The sequence below is a fragment of the Miscanthus floridulus genome, chromosome 19 (genome assembly GCF_019320115.1).
Source record: "Miscanthus floridulus cultivar M001 chromosome 19, ASM1932011v1, whole genome shotgun sequence".
In the NCBI taxonomy this organism is placed as follows: Eukaryota; Viridiplantae; Streptophyta; class Magnoliopsida; order Poales; family Poaceae; genus Miscanthus; species Miscanthus floridulus.
In genome coordinates, this window is record NC_089598.1 from 78,521,065 (window position 1) to 78,531,256 (window position 10,192).

A 10,192-nucleotide genomic window follows, 5' to 3' on the forward strand; every position below is an offset into this window, starting at 1 on the left:
TAACCATGCGCTTCTGGCCAAGCAAGCTTCGCGAATCCTACAAAAACCGAATTCATTGAGCGCAAGGGTTCTCAAAGCTGTCTATTACCCAGGTGGGGAATTTTTGGAAGCAGAGTTGGGGTCGTCCCCTTCGCGCGTCGGTCCCTCGATTGTTGATGACCGCGAGGTGTTACACATTAGCACTGGGGAAACGACAACAATATGGACGACGAACTGGCTACCGTCGGACAGTATCACGGCACTACACTAACACGCTGGCCACTGTGCCAGCGTGTTAAATAGCACGATGCCGCTTCTGGAAACTTATCAATCCATGATCATGCATGAGAATACCGAATAAGTTTCATGTTTGGTTGTGAAGGACGAAGCAAAACAGGGTAATACAATCATGTGTAGTTTCATCGAGAGAAACGTTTGTGAGAAAACTACATGATGCCTCCAGAAGAAAAAGTCCAACTGAGCGGCAAATTTGATTATTTCAACACCTTTTCTTCCCAGGATAATCACGGGTTCCAGCTCCACTTAACAACACTGCAAAAAGATTATCAAACTGATTAATCTCCTCAATCCTGATCAATGGGCGTGATGACAGGGAGGCTGCCGCTGGACGGTCTTTTGACGAGATCGCCATCAAAGTTGCCCTCGTAGAGCGCGAACGCGGTCTCGAGATTGGCAACGATGCCTTCCATGCCCGGCCGGTCCTTCCCTTTCAACTGCACGCAGTGCAGCGCGGTGTAGGCCACCAACCCCAAGGTCTCGGCCTCGTGCGCGGCCAGCTCCGGCACGCACGGATCGAGGACCTTGTCGAGCTCCCCTGAGACGATGCTGGGAACGGCGTAGTCCACCACGCTCAAGGGGCTCGCGCCACTGCTCCAGATCTGGACATCACTGTCGGTTCAAAAACCTTCTTCACTGTCGGTAATGTGGGGTTGATATCACTGTCGGTTCTTAAAAACAACACTGATCTACAGACAATAGTATCGGTTCGTGGCTCCACCCGACAGTGTCTAGCTAAATAACACTGCCGGTTTGTAGTCTCCACCGACAGTGACGTTTGCTTCAAAAGTGTCGGTTCTTGCCCAAACCGGCAGTGTAGATCAAGCCAACACTGTCGGATTATGGCTCAAGCCGGCAGTGTTGATCAAGATAACACTGTCGGTTCTTGACCCAAGCCGGCAGTGTTGAGCAAACCAACACTGTCGGTTGATGGCTGAAGTAGATAGTGTTGATCAAGACAACACTGTCGGTTTATGGCTCAAACCGACAGTGCAGAGCAAGAGAACACTGTTGGTTCATGGCTCAAGCCGGCAGTGTTGAGCAGTCCAACACTGTTGGTGCATGGCTCAAACCGGCAGTGTCAAGCAAGAGAACACTGTCGGTTCATGGCTCAAGCCGGTAGTGTTGAGCAGTCCAACACTGTTGGTTCATGGCTCTAACTGACAGTGATGGTTACGACAACACTGCTGGTTTGTTGCTAACCGGCGGTGATGGCCCATTCGTATTTTATTGTTTTATAATTTATTTTAATTTATATTTTTTTGTGGGATCGGGTTTCGCTTTATATACGCTACGTAGACGACTGGTCCATAAATATTAAACATTACAAATGTTACAGTTACAGTTCAAATGTTATATCTAGATCTCGATCCCTCAAAACAAAAAAGAAATGTTCTCAGACTTCTTACAATAATCTGGCGAGCCGCTCTGGGCCATACTGGTCCTTGTACTTCACGGATTGTACAATGGAAAATAGTCCATCTTTTTTCAATACCTCAGCTAAGATGAATTTTGACAGCTCCGATTATAGTGCGACGATCTCCATCTCTAGCAGCCTTTCGTGCTTAAATTTCTTGCGCTGTCGTTCAAAAAAGATGATATCCAAAGAGGAACAGTAAATTATTTTGTTGAATTATTAACAGACATAAATGAAATGGGGATTATACACACCAACTTATCGGCTTCTTCCGATTTCCCGCCGATGTAGCGAAGCATTGCCCACATTACATAAAACACGCATTCATTGTTTTCCGCCGGCTGTGATAGGTACTTCCCCTCCATTTCGACAACCTTGAATGGGACCGGCTTCCCACCGATATGGCTTCTTCGGACACTGAGCAACATTAAAAGGAGAAACATTAGAAAGCGGGTATATGTGATTAGAAAATAATATGTTATTAGGATCGCTTACTAATTCAGCACTGACACCAGTGCATCCAGATAATGAAATGATTTTTTCTTCGAGTCCCACACCTCGAGCAGATTTTTGGCAAGATTAACACAAATGAAGACGAAATGGTTGCTGCAATCACAGAATCCTAATTATTGAATAATCTTAACGAAAAAAAAGCATAAAATTAAAAGTCGAGAACACATACTCGCAGTTATAGGCTAGAAGTATGTGGGTTTTCTTCTTCATCGTGAATTCGTCGAAAACAACAATCAATCTCTATTTTAGGTCTTCCACATCACATCCAAAGAGGCCTAGACATGTCCTCTCATTGACTCGCATAGGGTCCAAGAAGCCTATGTAATTCCATTTGCTTTTTAGAATGCAAAATTTTACTATACACCTATATAAAATCATGGAAAGTGCTCAAAAGTTAACAATTTGTGTATCGAGAGAGTAGTTAATTGTAATATCGTGCGTGTAGGGTACTTACATAGTCCACAGCATCAACAGTTGAACATCGAGATCGCGTTTCTGGTATAGCTGGAACAAGCACTCCCACTCGACATCGAACTTCTCTTCTTCAGGATAATTGAAAACATGTGGCGAATGGATAATAACCTCAAAACCAAAGTTGTCCGTCTCTGTTGCTTGAGCCATGTAATATTCATGTAAATGGCGCATATATGTTGTTAGATTTTTATACTCATGACCGTGAACCAAAAAATTGCCCCTTACATACTGCATTGCTGGTGTTGCCGTCCCTTGTACATCATAATAGATGGTCGCGGCCTCTTCCATGGTTAATCCTGGGTTGTCTTCGACGTACTTTTGTATGTTCCTTAAATCTTTATTGTGTATTTCTTCGTCTCTTGTTGTAGCATATTTATTCTGTGTTTGCCTTTCGAATTCGAACTTCAACATAAATGAAGGCAGTGAGGCACAGAGATTGAAGAAACTAATACAATCTTCCTTCTTGATGTGTGCTGTAAATTTTTTTCCATAAAGGAGGTAACGCTGCCACTGAATAACCTTTTTCTTTTCTGTTGGTCCACTTTGGGAGCATTAACGACCGAATCCAAGGACCTTTTCTACGACTGCGAGGATGTCTTTGATCTTGTTTTGGGCCGAGGTGGAGGAGGAGGATGACGATGAGAATTCTGTTTTCCCGACGCTGATGAAGATGGAGTCGGACGAAGAGGAGGAGGAGGAGGAGGAGTCTCTTTTCTCGGGGCTGATAAAGATGGAGTCGGACGAGGAGGAATAGGAGACCTCTGTCTTCTCGGGGGTGATGGCTCCGGATGAGGAGGGGAGTGATCTCTGTTGGGAGATGGTGAGTTATCATCGTAGGAGGGCGAAGACTCGTAGTCGTCCTCATCATCAGAGGACAATTGGTGGTCAAGCTTAATGAAGCGCTTGCGCCAGGCCACTTGAGAGCCCTTGTTATGATCAAGTTTCGGCGTGTCTTCCGCTACGGGGTACTCAATGGGTATCTTGTTATACTTCTTATCAAGTATTCTGTCAATGGTGACACGAGCGTACCCCAGTGGAATTGGGCGGCCATTAATTGTCCCATCTTCCACAGGCCAGGCCTAGCCGAGCGCCACCTTATCCTTTATCCATTCCTAACGAATGTACAACCTGACATTGACGAATTCAGTGATGTCGTCCACCGGATGAGGCACATTCGCCTCTTCTTCGTCGAGTGGGGTCGATCCGCAGCTGCTGCGACCCCTAAACTGTGGGCTAAAGGCAGTAGGAGTAGGGTTTTGTGTACTGCTGACCCCTTGGACAATAAAATTTGCTTGACTCGCGCTTCAACAGTCGCCTCAATCTGTGCTTCCATTCTGTCTTCCATCTCTTTTAGTCTCCTCAAATACTCTGCCTCATGTTCCTCTCTACCCCTCGAGCGGCTCCGATAAGTGTTGGATTCTTGGTGTTAGATTCTTGGGGGAATGGTAGTTTCCAAGGAACAACACCGATTCCTCTAGTGCGACCAGGGTGCTCCTTGGTTCCAAGTGCTTGGGTGAGCACGTCTTTCTCCCTATTAGAAGTGCGAGTCCCTTGCCTCACCTCCTCAATTATCTAGGAGATCCTCTGGATGAGTTCGCTCATGGGTACATTTGAGGAGCTAAAGCTCCCGTCCTCTGCGTGCCGTACATTTCTCCCCATACAGTATATTACCGATCTGGGCTCCTAATCGGCGGTCTCAACCTGAACGCCTTCCTCAGCAAAGCAATCCATCTTTTGAAGTTCTGCTTCAAATTCTGGCATCTTTTTGGCGTAGCCACGAGAGCCGAGATGATGAGGATTCGTCGCTTTCTGCGAATTCTCCTTATTCTTCCTGCTCAGTTCTAAGTAGTCCTCGGATAACCTGTATTCCTTGAAAGCCTACCAGAAGTCCTTCTGCTTGCTAAACTGTCCACCATCGAAATCTGGCTCTTTATTTTGGAGGACAAAATTCTTGTATAATGTCCCCTTGAAATTCTTGAAGCATGTTCCCATGATTTCTTTTGCTTTTTCTTGACTAACTCCCTGTCATACTCGGCTAGGAAAGTGAAATACTCTGGGATCTTGACATCCCATATGTAATCCTTCTCGCTTTCGGGAACCCTCCATCGGTCATCATCTTTCCCAATCTACTTCCTGTACTTAATCGGGATGAAGTCCCTAACAAGTAACCCGAGGATGGTCTTGTATTTGGTCAAAGCTATAGGCAGTGAGAGTGGATCCTCGAATTCATTGAACTCAGTAATGTGCCAGTGTGCATTCCTACCAACAGGAACCTTTGACATGCCTCACTTGGATCTGGCCTTCCTGCTACCCGAACCCTCTGGCTCCTCGGCCGGTGGTGGCTCCTGCTAGAGACACCAAGTAAGCTATGACCCTCTCAATTGATTAGCGTGTGTGGCTATATAGTGACATGATACCAAAGTTACCTGGCCATCTTGGTCATTTTAACCCAGATCGAGCAGGCCGAACGGGGTCCATGGCTGCTTGTTCTCACCGACATGATTGACACCGTCACCGTTTGTCGGATCATGCGGCTCTCCCATCCCAGCGATATCTACCGCTTCTTGTTGCTGATTAGTTCTTCGGCGACGGGGTAACAGGCGACGATGAGTCACGGCTGTGACATGATCGTGGTTAGTTTTGGCCACGGACAACTACTAATAGCATATGTTCATATATATATAATATGTTTAATGCAAAGTCTAATAATAAGTCCACATACAATAAAGTCAAATAATAGCATATGTTCACCTAGAACAAATTCATTGTTTGATTGACCACATACAACAAAGTCCACCTACTCTTCTACGAAACTAAGCCTACATCAACTTCCAAATAAGAAAAGCGATGACCATAGCCATAAATAAAAGCATGACATCTTTCCAAGACCAATGAGCAATTCTCCTAATCTTCACACCTCCGGCGGGTGGCTTCTCTTCGATATCCAGTGCCAGCGGATGGTCATGGTTTGCATTTATTGGACCATAGTAGGCCGGTTGCCCATGGTTTGCAAGGTAGACCGGATGACTATAGTAGGCCCTCAAAGCTTCAGCTTCTGTATTGTATTTTTAGTGCAAATTACCAGGGTAGCGATTGACTTGAGCATAACAATCTTCCTAGGTTCGATAAATCCCAGGCATGTGACTAACATGCACTACATACCATGCCATGGTTGCCTATACATTTAAGTAAATTAGGCATGTGGTAAATGGTAATGGTAACTCACTGAACAAGAGTTATTATTCAAGTTATATGGCCAAACTAATTCTATTTAATATTCTTTATCCTTGACATGATAAAAAATTACCTCAATAATTGGACTATTTATTATTCGGAGATCAATGTGGTTTAGTAATCATACTTGCTGCTGCTGCTGAGCCAATTTTAAAAGTTGTTTTTAACTTTTTTTCTAGAACAAACATCTATAGATGCCTTTTTTAAGCATGCTATACATTCCCCCTAAGATTGAATCCCCAAACAATCAAATATTGCTATAGTGTAATTTGGCGGTCTAGGACTGTGACAACAGGTCTCTGAAAATAGCATTATTTTTAAAATATACTAAAACTTATACAAGAAATAAATAATTTCTTGTAGTATATATAAGAAAATATTAGATGAAAGGTCAAAGCAAAACATCTACAACAGAAAGGAAATAGGCAAGTCATTGTAATTAACCAACATGACCAGTCAAATAAAGTAGGACCCTATCAAAATATTAGAGTTGCATACATTCTTCATCTTTAAAACTATTTAAAAAAAATTAGTTCTATAGGTCTAAAATATATATACTCCATCCTCACATCCAAAAACATTGAGCATCGGTGGCACTACAGACTAGACATTCATGATCAAACTGTATGCTAGCATTGCGATAAAGTAGCAGTAACATAAATTATGGCAAGTAAATTATCATATCAAACAATAAGTTGTAGTACTTGGTAAATGAAAAGCCTCTACTGATTCAAGTAAGCAGTTGTGGGGCAAATCAGCCATAAATTCTTATCTAACTCTTACACAAACAGAACACTTAGCGGGCATTTCATCTAACACATAGCGGGCAGTGAGCCACGCACTCACTGTGTGGGTGGTAAAGCAGTTGTCCACGGGCGCTCCTGAAGGCGTCAGCGGTGGACGGCGTGGGGAGTGCTCCGGCATGGGGCGGTGCATGGGCATCGGCGTCGAAGAAGAGGAGCGTGGGGCTGGGAACGGCGGCGCGGGGAGCGGTGGACGGTTGCTCTGGCGTGGGGCGGTGCACGGGCCTCGGCGTCGAAGAAGAGGAGCGCGGGGCTGGGAATGGCGGTGCGGGGGGCGGTGGACGGGTGCTTCGGCGTGGGGCGGTGCACGGGCGTCGGCGTCAAAGGAGAGGAGCGCGGGGAACGGTTGGCGCGAGGTTGAAATTTGGATAATTTCAACCCGCGGCGGCCTTTTATACCAGATCTCATCACTGCCGGTTCTAACTAGAACCAGCAGTGATGTACCCCCATCACTGTCGGTTCTAACGAGGAACCGACAGTGTTATGGGTACATCACTGCCGAGCCATTCTTTAAACCGGCAGTGATGCAGGAATATGAATTGAAAGAAAATGCAAAAAAATTGTGTTGCATCCCTGATTCGAACCAAAGCCTACAAGTTCCAAAGCAGCGGACAAACCATTGAGCTATTACCTAATTTCAGAGATTTTGAAGGAATTTATTCCTTTGAGTGATTATCTGTCCCTGCTTTGCGCGTAGGCCCTTCAACTCCCCGGCCACGCTGGTCGCATGGTTCCCATGAAGATTGAAGAGCCGTTGTTTACCGAGGAGTCCCTAAGAAGAGATGCCATCCTTGGACTGGTTGCGGCCCTTCAGTTCCCCACAAAGAGACGCCGCATTTACTCCCCGGCCACGCTGCTCGCGCCGGTTCCCAAACGCAGGCGCGCGCGCTCCGTCTTCCCAACGCATGCACAATGGCGGTTCAATGGCATTCCCAACGCAGGCGCGCTCCATCTTTCGAGGGGTGGGTGTTATTGCACCGTGATCAGTTCCACCCACAGACACGCCTATATAAGCCAGGCCACCATGCACGCAGTCGGCTGCCATTGCACCATCACGCGTCAAGAAAGCGAAGCACACCCTTCCCACGCACGCCTCGCTCCGGCCCTCGATGACCACCCGCCTCCACAATGCCTTGCCGCTTGAAGACAACATGGGTGATGCTGAACGCGTCATCCTCACGTCGCCCCTCGACGCCTCCACCGACGCTGTCGTCCGAATCGGACCTTGAGGCAAACCTCGAGGATGATCTGGACCGTGAGACCGCATCGGAGGAGGAACCGGAACCTCTTCCGGTGGAGGAGGTCATCTTCAACTCGTTGGAGATGGCTCGGAAGGAGGAGGAGGTCCGGCACCTCCACGCCATCACACAGAAGGAGACCGACGACTGCATCCTGAAGCGCGTCGTCGAGATCTCCAAGGAGGAGGAGCGCCGCCGTCGCCAGGAGTAGGAGACCGAGCGGCGTCTCACGATGGATGCGGAACGGCGCTGGCGCAGGGCTGAGCGAAAGAAGCATGAAGAGGAGCACCGACAGCAGGGGGACGACGACACAGGCAGCACCGGCAATAATTAGTAGCACTAGTGATTAATCTATGTCTTAGGACAATGTAATAATTTACTGGTGCACAAAAAACCATGTCGTCGAATCCTTTATTTGATCATCTTCACCTTGGTGCTGAGAAATACCGTGTTGCAGCATGTCTATGTTCTGGCAGTGATGGGGGTACATCACTGCCGGGACATTCTTTAAACCGGCAGTGATTTCAATGTAGCGGTTGCAGCATAAGTAAATTATCTTTTCATCTCCTTTCGAATACCTCCTACTGGCACAACGGTTAAGACCCCGCAACTTAGCCCTCAATACCCGTGTTCGAATCCCGAGCACCCCAATTTTTTTGGTATAATTTTATTATTTATTAAGCGGTATAAAGGTCAAAAAGACAAAATAAATAAACCAGACACACATCCTATACTATCGCAACAGTTAAGTGTCTGAACTCTATAGTCCGAGACCCGAGCTCAAACCCGAGGGCTGGCACAATTATTTTTTAATTTTTTATATATCACTGCCGGTTTTCAAAATCAACCGACAGTGATAACAAGCATCACTGTCGGTTTTTTCTCATCACTGCCGGTTTATTGAAACCGACAGTGATGTTTATATATATTATAAAAATTATTTTACATACTGAATAAATAGAAGCATATGTATTCCTATGTCGAAATGGCTTGAAATTTTTTTGGCAAGCTTGTACACCCAAATTAAGACCCCACACAGGATCTTAGGTTTTTATGATCATTTTTTTATTTATTATATTTTTCTCTGTGCCCAATAAGACAAAAGAGGGTGAATTTCATCTTGGATCCAATAGATTTTTTCATCCACCCCCACAAAATTCTTATCCCTAGGATACATTAGAGCCTGTGTAAAAGTTTGGCACCATTCTGGATCTTTTCGTGGGTAGACTCAGTTCAACCTATAATTAAACAGTCTCGTCGCGCGGAAATTCAATTAAACCTCAGAAAGTAGCAAACCATCTCCGGAAAATTCAAAACTTGGTGTTTCCTTCACACGTGGCACGTGCAAGCCTAAAAAAAAGTTTGAGACCAATACGACACCGGAATGCATATGAACCATAGAAACCTTGATAACCTATGTGTATAGTGATGATTCGATGAAAGGGCACATGTACCTCCGTGAAGCATGTATACACCGCCTATGTCGAAATGGCTTGAAATTTTTTTGACAAGCTTGTACACCCAAATTAAGAACCCACACAGGATCTTAGGTTTTTCTGATCATTTTTTATTTATTATATTTTTCTCTGTGCCCAATGAGACAAAAGAGGGTGAATTTCATCTTGGACCCAATAGATTTTTTTATCCACCCCACAAAATTCTTATCCCTAGGGCACATTAGAGACTATGTAAAAGTTTGGCACCATTTCGGATCTTTTCGTGGGTAGACTCAGTTCAACCTATAATTAAACGGTCTCGTCGCGTGGAAATTCAATTAAACCTCAGAAAGTAGCAAACCATCTTCGAAAAATCCCAAACTTGGTGTTTACTTCACACGTGGCACGTGCAAGCCTGAGAAAAATTTTGAGACAAATACGTTGAAGTGACTCTAAACAAATGTGCACAGCAGTTAATTGGGCGCTTATCATGTCTGAGCTCGGTATTCCGGTCCCGTGGATATGGTTCCGATGATTTGAACCCCTCACAGGGATGAAAAAACTGAGTTCACACATCCATAGCCGACCACTTGCATTAGATGTCGTGTTCTCGACGATATCTAAGATAAAGAACCAGCTAAGTGCTGTTCGCAGCCAATCTATTGGGGATATAGTCTACGACATATATATGCATGCAACAATGATATTAAACTAATTATAGTTATTTGTTAGCATCAAAAAATAAAAGATGTTGAAAAATATTTCATACAATAGTTGGAACAGGGAACCGTGGAATGGCCA